Source organism: Akebia trifoliata, chromosome 16, assembly GCF_017979445.1.
Source record: "Akebia trifoliata isolate Shusen 1 chromosome 16, ASM1797944v1, whole genome shotgun sequence".
NCBI lineage: Eukaryota > Viridiplantae > Streptophyta > Magnoliopsida > Ranunculales > Lardizabalaceae > Akebia > Akebia trifoliata.
The window spans coordinates 24,017,400-24,030,442 of record NC_141390.1 but is presented as its reverse complement, the minus strand read 5'-3'; the positions used below and the strand labels follow the sequence as shown (position 1 = coordinate 24,030,442).

At 32.8% G+C, this 13,043-nt stretch overlaps 1 pseudogene across 1 annotated transcript; it reads left to right on the top strand.

Annotated features, from left to right (window-relative positions):
• Nucleotides 1–1,332: 1,332 nt before the first annotated feature.
• On the top strand, nt 1,333–3,916 carry LOC147382983 (putative glutathione S-transferase; annotated as a pseudogene). The gene is made up of 2 exons (XR_015173632.1): nt 1,333–1,672; nt 3,318–3,916. The product of XR_015173632.1 is annotated as a putative glutathione S-transferase (transcript).
• The last annotated feature ends 9,127 nt before the right edge of the window (nt 3,917–13,043 follow it).

Here is a 13,043-nt window from a genome sequence, read left to right as displayed (position 1 = left end):
CACCATATGGAATGCAGTCAACCTCATGTAGTTACTTAAAGAAAAGAAAACAGAATCCATTTTTCTCCTCTTCTCCTTCGAGACTACACTATGAAACTAACTACACACATGTTCATGTTGGAAGTCCGCACCGTGGAAGTTAAAACAAAACAAACTTAAGATCCATATTTGCATCTCAAAAAAACATAAGAGTAGATTTTAAATTAATTTTTTCCTCCATTAAATGACCCTAAGGAGAATGGAACGAAGAAATATGATTCATTTAGCCGACACCAAATCTTTTGAATGAGATTAAGATGATGATGGTCCATAGTGTATATTTCAAAAATCATTATCACCATGCACGTTGTTAACAATGTTTAGGTGTTTGACTAACTTATCTAAAACACAAAGATTATGAATCTAAGCATCATTTCTTTAAATTAAGGTCAGCCATTTTTTTTTTTTATATATCTTTTGAGATTCTTTTGCCACACCAACTTTTGCAAAGAGCATCTAAATTAGTAAGAAATCACCAAAGAATTAGCACATATCTTAGGGTGGGGTGATCTTGGTAAAAGTTAGTGTAGCAAAAGAAGTTCTATTTATTTATTTAAGATGGAGTTTGGTATGATATCATTCTTAGTTCTGTTCTCATGTTTCATAGGTCTGACAATGAAATTCAACATAAAAGAGTCTCAAATTTAAGGCGTGTTCTTGGTCTCTTCCATGACATAACCACACACGTACCATCCACCAACTACTTTTTCTTCGATCTTTGCAGGCATGCTGATGGACTACCTCTTTGATGCATGAATGATCCTCAAAATATCACAGTAATGTACAATCTTCACCTTTGATTTTAGTCTTTGTCAAATGACTCAAAAGATGACCCTTTTTCAAAGTAGGAATTTATCTATAAACACCCCTACAATTTCATGTTGAGGACTGAATTATTGAGACTTTGAGCAAAGATAAGGATTATCAAGTTATTATCCTAGAAGATTTTGTCAAATAAATATAGGATTGACTCAAAAATCAGAAAGAATGAAAAATGAGGGTATTTTAGTAATTTTATTAATCTTTTACAAAAGAGCATAGTAAAAGGGATATGTCATCAATTTGAAAAAAAAAATAAAGGGTATCTCAAATATTTACAAAAATCCAAAGGACATCTCAAATTAGCCAAAATAGTATTGAATTCTGCACCACCCAAATTCTAAAAGGCAAGAAAAAAGGTCAAAAATATTGACCCATGTTGATGACTTCCATAAGATTGAAAACAACTCTATATAAAATACAATAGAAGTAATATACAATAGAAATAATCAAATTGAACTCTTCAAAAAAGATATATATATAAAAAGAAGCAAACTAGGTGATTTAGCAAACAAGGCCAGATGGCAAATCAAGAGGTGAAGTTGTTGGGATTTTGGTCGAGTTGTTTTGTTTTCAGGGTCCAATGGGCTCTGAAACTGAAGAGGATATTTGGGTTAAGAAGAGTGATCTGTTTCTCAAGTCCAATCCAGTCCATAAGTTGGTTCCAGTTCTTATTCACAATGGGAAACCCATCGCGGAATCCACCATTGTTCTTGAATACATTGATGAGACATGGAAGCAAAATCCCATATTGCCCGAAGATCCTTACGAACGAGCGATGGCACGCTTTTGGGCTAAATTTGCTGAAGAGAAGGTGAGTGAGTGTTGGTTCCTCTTATTATTAATTTTTTGACATTAGATTTTTTTCTTTTATGACCAAGTTTTATTGTTCCTTATAAGTCAAGTAGGATTGTCAATGGATTGGATCAAGGTTGATTTGGTACCGATCTTGTAAGTATCATATCGGACCCTTATCAGATTGGATTTATTATTAGAACTCAATAATAAGATCCAGACCTGATCCATTAACAATCGGATCAGGTTAAATCCGGTTTTATATACAAAATCTAAATAAAGCTCGCACATCTTAATATAATTTATATACATTCTAAAATATTATAGAATTGGGTCTTTATCGGATCGGGGCATGGTTGATTTAGATCCAATCCAATAAGATATCGGATCAAAGTCTTATTAGAATCCAAAACATTGATCCAAACCCGAAGTTATCAGAACGGATCGAATTTCGGACTTATCCGATCCATTGGCAACCCTAGAGTCAAGTGACCTAACCCTATTATAATAGGCTCTTGTTAATGTGTCTCTTGGGGCATATGTTAAAGTGAAATAAATACACCTAAGAAATTGAATTTTATACCGTAAAAGCCCTCCATAAAAAAATATTTTTTTACCAAAATACCCTTAAGTGCTTATTCCCAAGGTGTATTTATTACACTTTAAGCACACATTAACAAGACCTTATCATTATTATTGTGAGTGATTACAATACATTCTTATAGTGGACAATTTTTTTTTTCCTTAACACAGAAACGATTATGAAATGAAAAGAAAATAAAAACGAAGAGGAAGGGAACAATTGCAATGACATTTGACAGTAGCCAACCATCGATTTTTTTATCGATAACTCTTTCACTCTCATAGCCTATCCCTTTAGAGTTTAATAGTTTTTCTCACTTTAATAAAAAATCCCAAGCACTAAACTTATTTAGACTTCTCTAATCTTCAATCACTTTAGACGATAGCGACCAATTTGTACTTGAGATGAGAGTAAAAATACACATTTTCTAGCGATTAGTTGAAGTTTCTTAGAGATCTATTTTAAACATATATATAAACACTATTTACCATAATATAATCTTAATGCATATCTATTCATTTTTCCAAACCATTTCATCAAGTTTTCTCAAACCTTTCCTGTATCAAATCCATGGTATGTGGACTGGTGATTTGGGCAACTAAACGATTTCAACATTTTCAATTATAATCATGCAATATCAACTCTTCTTTTTTCTTTTTTCTTTTTTCTTTTTTTCTTTTATTTATTTATTTATTTATTATTATTATTATTATTTATAACTCTGTTTTGCCTCACTCCATATTGAATGGTCTAGATTGAATCAATGAACCATTTATGTAGCAAAGACTAATTATTGAAACTCCGAGAGGATTGTATGTTCGATAGCCAGTATGAGCAATATATCCTCAAGGTCACCTGCTTCCCTCACTTACCTGGTGCATGTGATGTGTGGGTGTTGCACGTGCCCAGGGGAGGGATCCATATGCCTTGGCTTCGACCCTAGCTCATCCAGTCCCTCTAGTTGTCCATAAGTCTGGACATCCAGTTATAAATCAAAAAAAGATTAGTTATTGAAATTATATAAATATTTTGATTTTTTTGGTAAAAGTTATTGATATAATATTGGTTAATTTTGCGACAGTTATTGGATCCTACATTCACTGCTATGTTCTCAAAAGGGGAAAAACAAGACAAGGCTATAAATTTAATCATGGAATCTCTTGCAATTCTTGAAGGGGAGATCAAAGGGAAGAAGTTCTTTGGAGGAGAAACAATTGGGTATTTGGACATTGTGTTAGGTTGGGTTCCTCATTGGTTGGAAGTGTGGGAGGAAGTTGGCTGCTTCAAGGCTTTCGACCCAATCAAATTTCCCAACTTAAACTCTTGGATGAAGAATTTTCTCAACTTTCCCATAATCAAAGAGTGTCTACCACCACGTGATAAGATGGTAATTTATTTTCATGGTCGTAAAGAAATTCTAGCTAGTCACTTTGAGTAGTTAATTAGAACACTTGTCTGGCATTAAGAGTATTATAATAATGTGCATGAGATGCACTATATCATCATATTTATACTTCAGCTTTAATAATATATAGTTTCCAAGATCTCTCTCTTTTTCGGGTTGACTAGACAAATCATATATATATATGCCTTTATTCCTCTCTATCCAAAGCATGAATGAGCTCATATGTTCACACTCAATCCCAGCTCATATATGTTCATAATTTGTTTCTGGCATTTAAAAACATGATCTAATGTGAGAGGGATGCAAAGGACAAATTTTTATGTACTTTACAAAAAATTAAATTTGGACGATTGGTTTGAGTTCAGTAGCCTACCTTTTTCAAAACCTTGGATCAAGCCCAATTTTATTTATTTTTTGTATTATTTTGGATGGGAGGAGTTTTTCCATGCAATCTAGAGGACTGTTAGCTTTTTTGCTAGATAAGAAAGTGACGAAAGCAGAACCTAACGTAACAAACATGGCCAAAAGTGGCTCACATCTCAAAAATCAGGCGAAAAGAAAATCCGTAACAAACAATCCCTCAGTTAGCATGGCAAGTGTTTCTCTTTTAAAACTAACCAAATTAAGATAATGGGTTATAATTTTCTTGGTTTTTGATCAAAATAACCCTCATTATATTAAGTTTAAATGTAAAGTTGGGATTAGAACCATTTATACACCACTTTGTCTCGTCATAAAGAAAAAATCTCCTACATTTTGCACATGCCTCATAGAACTCAATCTTCTCAATAGACTAATAGAAAAATACCTAAATACTCTTATTCAACTTCGTGTTAAGGGCCTTGATTTTTCTTCCCAAAGTCAGTCATCTTTACGTTTTTCAATCTCTATTGTATAATTTTTTAATCTACACAATTTTATTTTCAATCTCGTTTTCAAGTTAACACTAACCCCTTTAAAGAAAACTCTATATTTTTTCACATAAAACCCTAGATTATTTTACCTAAAATTTTACATTATTTTCTACCCCCAAATCATTCATCTTTATGCTCTTAAATTTTTAGGGTAAATTAGTTTCAATCTATCCAACCTTATTTTCAGTCCATCGTTTTCTATAATTTCTTAACAATTATGCAAAATCCTAGTGCCTGTGTGGATTGACTTTTTTAAGTGCTTTTGATTCTTTTGATTCTTGCGGGGAGTCAAAAGCACTTTAATGGTGTTTGGATAAATAGCTCCTATAGAGAACTACTTTACTTTAGTGTCATTTTAGAGCTTTTTCACGAAGTACCAATGGTGCTACTTCTCCAAATTACTCTTGCGCGAAACCACATAACACCGTCAAAATAACATGATTGGGACAAGTATACCCTCATAAGTTTTAAAAATTATAAACATATCCTTGAAAGGCAATTGAAATAATATTTTATTAATATCCATGGATGTGGTGGTAGCCTTTTGGCATAACATTTGTGACAAGTATTCCCCTAATAAATTTTGAAAATTACAAGCATACCCTAAAAATTCAATTGCAATAATATTATATTACTATTCATTGTGAAAGCCCCTTCGATCCGCGGGGTGCACGGATCCGCTTTTGACTCTTGAGGTTTGGGAGTCGCCACCTAGTTGTTAAGGTCTAGGAACCAAACTGACTCTTAAAAAGGCAAACTAATCTACGAAAGAGAAAAAGAGTCCGGGGATCACATTACGGGGTTGGAAGGTGTTAGGCACCAAGCCCGCCCGGCCAAAGCCGGTCTCTACTAACTTTCCAAATAAATCACATTGCTAAAAACCTAGATAAAAATAAAAATAAAAAATTGCATACCTTTCCGATAGCAAGGATTTTGTTTCTTCAGATCTGATAAAAAATAGCTCCTTGTACCGTACTTCCTTGCTTCGTTCTGTCTCCGGATTTGATTTTGGATCTCCGCGGCAAGGTATCTCCTTATTTTTGGATCTAAACTCTTCAAGTTTGTTGTAGATTTTGGGATGTTTTTGGAAGGCTTTTGGGTGTTCTTTAGGCCAAAATCGAAGGAGGGATGTTAGGTAAGGAGTTGGGACTCCAAAATTGGGGTTTATAGGAGGCTAGGGGGGCTTTTAGACCTACTTCTCTTAGGGTTTTTGATTTTATACGAAAATAGGGTGTGAGCACCTCGATTTATAGAATTTTTTAAGGGTTGATTTGGATAGAGTTAGTATTTAATTAGAGTTCTTTTAGTTAGAGTTGTGTTTTAGTTAGAATTGTTTTAGTTAGAATTGTTTTTAAGTTAGAATTGTTTTTAAGTTAGAACTCTATTAGATAGAGTTATTATTTAATTAGAACTCTATTTTGACTTTTAGTCTTATTTGATTGATTTGTAATATTTTGACTTTAGTCTTAATTGATTGACTTTTAATATCTTGACTTCAGTCTTGCTTTATTAACTTTAATTTTGACTTTAGTCTACTTGATTGACTTTAATACCTTGAATTTAGTCTTGCTTGATTTAATTTTACTTTTTGGAGAACCCCCGTCTAAAATATCTTTAATTCTTTGGACCCCCAAATGGAAGGGTCCTTAAAAAAATATCTCACGAACCCTCAACAATTTTACTTGAAAGTCCGATTGATCGATTTTTTTAATTTAAAATTTTAAATTAATTTCATTAATCTTTCACTTTAATTATTTAATATTTTATTTATTAATTTCAAATTTTTTAATTATGAAAATTGTGAAATTACCGTTTTTGCCCCCTTAGAGGACTTTTCACGTTTTAAGTTGGTTTTTAATGTTCTAGGATGTTTTAGAATCGATTTTTCATAAGGAATTCAATGGAAATATTGGTTTGTGTCATTTATGAAATTTTTTGTGTGAAATGATTGTGAACTTTATGAGGGGCATTTTCGTAATTTTGTCAAATTCTGTTAAAATTGGTGAAATGATTTATTGGATTTCGATTTGTTGTTTTATGTGTTTGAATGGATTTTTCTAAGCGTAAGTAGGCTCTAGGGTTGTTTTGATGTTAGGGGTATTTTGGTCATTTTTAGTGATTTTTATCGTTAAGCTTCTTTTTGGTCTACAAGATGATAATTTCTATGTTTTTGGGATAATATTTTCTTAGCATAGCGTGGTTTCTAAAGCTTTGTCAATTCGAGATACCTCTTCCGGATTTCTGAAACATTTCTTGTAACAAAATAAAGTAATGGAAATAACATCCATCATTGGGAATCATTGCAATCGGGTTGACGAGTTGATTAATTAGGCGAGTGCAAAAATGGGGTGTCTACACATTGATGTAGTTGTAGTCTTTTGGTGTAGCATTTGGGACAAGTATGCCCCTAATAAATTTTGAAAATTACAAGCATGTCTTCAAAAATGCAATTGAATAATATTATATTACTATCCATTGATGTAGTGGTAGCCTTTTAGTGTAGTATTTGAATTTGGATTTCTAGCTCCACCGATTGTTCACTCAATAATTTATCCATGAGGGTTCCAACCATGGTTGAAAGTTTCTTCTTACAAGATTGATGTGAATAATTATACGCAAATTTACTATCTATTGATGTGGGGAAAGCTTCTTCATATTTTTAGTGCTTGTATATATTTGCTCACAATATCTTCCATTTGTTTTTAATTGTTGGGTGTTTATATATGTTTTTATGGATAAAAACAGTAATTACTTTTATTTCTTTCGGAGCATAATTTGTTGAGTTATAATGTTAAAAACAGTAAATGATACTTATAAAGGCATTCTGGCCATTTTAGCAGAATCCAGAATAGTTTCCAAACACAAAATTCTATCAAAAGTACTTCTTAGAATCTGCATCCAAACACACAACAATTATTCACCTACTTTAGACAGTAGTTCTAAAAGTACTTTTAGGAGTACTTATGTTCTAAGTACTTCTAGCTCTTGTATACGCATGGCCCCCTAGATTTTTGTACCCAAAATTTTATCATTTTATATTTCACAAAAAAGTTAATTAGACTTGAGGTTTGAATGTAGAAGTAGAGGATAGAATCTTGAGGTTTAAGTGTGGCACCCCACCGAACACTAACACAAATCCTAATGTCTGATCTCGAGGTTCTAGGTGGTACCTCGAAATTTCGGCATGGTCTCCTTTGTTTATGTTAGCATTCTAAGGTGTTCAACCTGCACCTGATAAACGACATACACTCCTGCATATAACAAACAAAATATACTACTAGCGGAAGCCTATATACGTCTAATAACGTACGAAAGATCAGAGCGTGTAAGAAGAAATTATAATACAGGATTATACGAAAATTTCTCACTCTAACATAAGTCCTATAATTCAGAACAAAATCTATAATACTTTTTGGACAAATCGACACCACTAGGGGTAATAACTCTAATACTTACCAAGTGACGAACTCTGACTGTCTATCTAACCCACCAGATGATTCTCACTCGTGCTCTATACCTGTCTCACCAAACTTCGGATCTGTAACTAAAAAAATAGAGAAGGAAAGGGTGAGTAACAATGGTTACCCAGTAAGGAATAACACAATTTCGGCCAATAACCTCTTCTAACATGAACGAATAAACATACTAAATCATTTTAAAATATATAAAATTTTATAGAGGAAACTACGATTAACTGGTACATATAGCCAGGGATGAACAACTAAACATTTTAAAACTCACATTACATCGATCAGTAGTACTCACTATAACATTATCTTTTTATACAAATCTAATTGATCAAATGAAAACAATAAACATGGATTTCATTTTATATATCAAAATAAGCAATAGATACATAATACACAATGGTGGAGTCTTGGAATTAGAAAGTTGGGATTCACGACTGGATCGCTCTAGTCGGGACATGATGTTACAATTCTTCTCTGGCTTTTAGTTCCTGATTTTGTGGCCGATCGCTGCACTTACCACCTTTGGTTAACCATTTATCCGGCTCAGGCTGGCCGTTTGACATGACCGTAAGTAATGAGTCTCTTTTTGATGTGTCAGAATGTTCGATTACGATAGATTGTTAGTGATCACTGACTAATCATCTTTGTCCATGCCTATCAAGCGTACATGTGATTCCCAAATATACAAACCATTCGTATACGACCACCTTTACATTACAAGTTCATTGGTAAAGATAGAGAGGAATATCCTGGATTCCAGTTGTAACTCCACTTTCATACGCGTCCCATACCACGTATGAGTTTGGTGGCCCTTACCGTACATCCCAGGATAGTACACCACTCCAGATGATATGACGCATTATCCATTCAGGCATTCACAAACTCTTTAACAGTTCACAAAACAGCTACTTCTATATATTATTTTCATTTGAAAACAAAAGATAAATTAACAATACAAGGTTGAGAATGGATATCCAGTTTCCTACCATCCAAGTGTGGCCACCCGGCCTAAAATAAATAACAAAACGAAAGCATAAACAGCGCCTCGCGTTAACAGAAATTTAAATAAGCATGCAACCAACAATATTATCCCTAGATATCTGTTCACCAACCTGCACACAACACAACAATGTAAAATGCAGACATCACCCCTCCGGTGTGACTCTGACATTTTACCGTTTCATACCCTTTTTTTGATTTTTACAGTTTTCATTCTCTTCAATAAAACATCCATTTTCTGATATTCATCAACTCAATATGAGTTCATTGAATATTAAATCACATTTTCCAACTAAAGAATTTATTTTTATCAATAATATTGAAAAAGAATACAAATTTTATATCAAAACGAGGTCCGAGCAGTGCACAAGACCCAATTTATGGAAATAACCCGTTAAAATATCCTATCCACGTATAATTTGTTAAAAATGCAATTAAACATATCAAACATGCAATTTCTGGCGTGAATTTTTCAAATAACAAAACAATTCTATATTTTAGAAATACATCCAAATTTTTTTAATAAAATCCTAAATGCAATTTTCACAATCTATGATTATTAATAGAAATTGAGAGTTCCTTACAATGTCTAGGCAAAAGGATCGATGTGTGTGCACGAAAATTGAGGCGATCGGCACGGGAATCGAGACGGACCGAACTTCGAAGCGACTGATTTTTGAATCTGGCTAGGTGGTTTTGAAGATCTCGACGCTGTCGTCCGTTCTCCCTTCTACGAAGAAGGACGGTTTGACTCTGAAATCGATGAAATTCGAGGTCGAAGTTTTCAAAATTCCCGTATATAAATACGGCTGATTTTTTACGATATTGGGTTAAATAGAAAGTGAAACGAAAAAACGTTGAGTGGATTTTGTAGATGTCAAGGCTGCGAACGTTTCTCCCTTCTGTATCGGAAGACGGTTTGACATAGAAACAGACGAAATCTGATGTCGAAGTTTCGAAACCCCCGTATATGTATACGGCTGATTTTTTACGATACCGGGTGAAAGAGAAGATGAAATGAAGAGTTCTTGGGTGAGTTTTATAGATTTCGAAGCTGCGGATCTTTTTCCTTTCTGTGGTGATCGTCGATGGCGGGTATTTTGCGAAAAATCTGAGGTAGAAGATCGGAGGAAAAATGAATTTTTTTTTTCGTTTTTATTTGTCGCGCGGCTTTATGGAAGAGTTGGGGAAGATGAGATATAAAAAAAAAATTAAAATATTATTTATATAAAATTTGGGACGAATTCGATATTTCGCTTATTGTTTTGATCGACGATAACTTAGCCATCTGGACTCCAGAATTGATAAATGAATACTCTATTTCGCCTAATTTTTCGTTCCGGATCTAATAGTGCAGTCAATTTCTACAAATTATGTCTCTATCAAAAGTTTATATTTTTTCCCTGAGGTGACTCCTAAACTTGATGTCGTTTTTGTTTTTGAAGATAATTTGACTTTCTGGTCTCCAAAAATGATAAATAAATTGTCCATATTCAATAATTTTTCGTTACAAACCCAATGGTATGATCGAATCTTAACAATTTTTTTTCTACCAACAAGTCACTATTTTAGCCTGATCCGACCCGGTAATCGAGGATTTTGTAACTTTTCTATTCGGACTTGCACTTGAGTCTACTTACAGGCTAAACTATATTTTTTGATCATTTTGAATCCAATGGTAAGGTCAGATTTCATTAAAAATGATCAGAAATATCCTAAAATTTTACCCCTAAGTCCCACTTTCAAGATTTTCTTAAAATTTCATTATTTATTTTTTTTCTCGAGATACGAATTGAAAATTCGGGGTTTTACATTAAGATGAAGGTTAAAAAAATTATCAAAAGAAGTACGAGATAACTAGTTCTAAGATGAAAAATCAAAGATTTATAACTAGATGTCGAGAAAGAGTACATTTGAGTCATATTTTCTATTAATCTATTAAGCAAGATCAAGTAAGATATCTAATTCCTATAGAATAGGAGTAGTGCCTAAATTCCACGTTTGGTTGGATTTTGAAATATGTTAAGCTCTCCTAACCAATCGGTTTTCTATAAGGTATGTAATCTAGTGTATTTAATCTCCAATAAAAACGTGCCATGTAGACACTATATATTGCTATAGAAACATGATTCCATTTTGGATCGCAGCTCTTAATATATGAAGAACTGTTTGAGGTAGTTCATTTCATGCCCAACACGAACAAGCACAAAAAGTGGAGCTACAAAAAAATCAAACAAGATGTGGTACAAGAAGAAAAAAATAGTGAAACTCCTTGTTCAATTAACGAAACAAATTCATACTAGTGTCGTTACATACTCGAAGCTCAAGGTCTTAGGTCTATAAGAAGAGTTCATTAAAAAATGATACCAAAATTGAGTACTTTATCTGTGGCGCCCCTAAAAATACTAACAAGAAATCCCATGTCAGATCTCGAGACACTAGATGACGTCTCGAAATTTCAGAATGATTTTCTCTGTTTATATTAGCATTCCAAGGCATTCAATCTATTTCACCTGATAAACCATACAGATAATATCATGTATATATTTACAAAAATATATAACAACGGAAGTTTAATACATCTAACAACATAAGGTAGATTAGAGTGTGGAATAAGTAATTAATATATTGGATTATACAGAAACTCCTCTCTCTAACAAAATCCTAACTCTCAATCAAAATCTATACTACAACCTGAACAAATTAATGTCGCTAATGGGTATAGTCCTAGTACTCACCAGGAAAAGGACTTTGGTTGTTTATCTGACCTACCAGATAATCCTGACTCGTGCTCTACACCTGTCTCACAAAGCTTAGAATCTGAAACTAAAAAAAATGGAGAAGGAATGTGTGAGTAACAATGGTTACCCAATAGGTAAACAAACAATTTCGACTAATAACATTTCCTAACATAAACGAGTAAGCATTCTCAATCATTTTAATACATGCATAATTTTACAAGATAAACTATGATTAACTGGTATATATAGTCAGGGATGAGCATATAAACAAATTAAAATTCATATTATATCCATTAACAGTATTCATACTATAATATTTTCCTTTTATACAATTCTAATTGATAAAATTGAAATAATAAACATGCTTTTCATTTTATAATTCAAAATAAAATAATTGATACATAATACACAATGGTAGAGTAGTAGAATTAGAAAATCGGGATTCTGTGATTGGATCGCTTCCAGCCGAGACATGTTGTTCCGATAATGTACTGATGTAAATTCTTGATTTTGTGATCTGTCGTTGCATAACCAGATTTGCAGGATCATTTATCCCACTCAAGTTGACCGCTTGATGTGATCGTAAGCAATGAGTCTCTTTTCGACATGTAAAGACGTTTGACTACTATAGATTGTTAGTGATCATTGACTAGCCATCTTCGTCTATATCTGTCAGGCGTGTATGTGATTCCTATTACCACCACCTTTACATTATAAGTTCACTGGTAAAAATAGAAAGAAAAAAACTCAGATTTCAGTTTATGCATTATATACCACGTATGAGCTTGGTTATCCCTACCATACATCCCAAGATAGTACATAACTCTAGATGATATGACAGACTATTCCTTCAGGCATTTACAAGCTTTTTAACATTTCACAAAATAGCTATAGATACATATTATTGTCTTCTTTGAAAATAAAAAAGAAATTAACATGACAGAGTTAAAAATGGATATCCAATTTTCTACCATACAATTGTAACGACCGCACCTAAAATAAATAACAGTGTGCTAACATAATTGTAAATAAACATTCAACAGAAAGTAAATTACCCCTGGATATTTGTTCATCAACCCACACATAGCACAATACTATAAAATGTAGACATTACTCATTGAGTGTGATTCTGACATTTAACCGTTTCATCATTTTTTTTCTTTTTTCGATATTTGCCTTTTTCTATTTCTCGAACATCAAATTCTTTTTTCAATAATTATCAACTCATTATAAATTCTTTAATTATTAAACCCTTTTTTCAAATTTTTAAAATTTCAA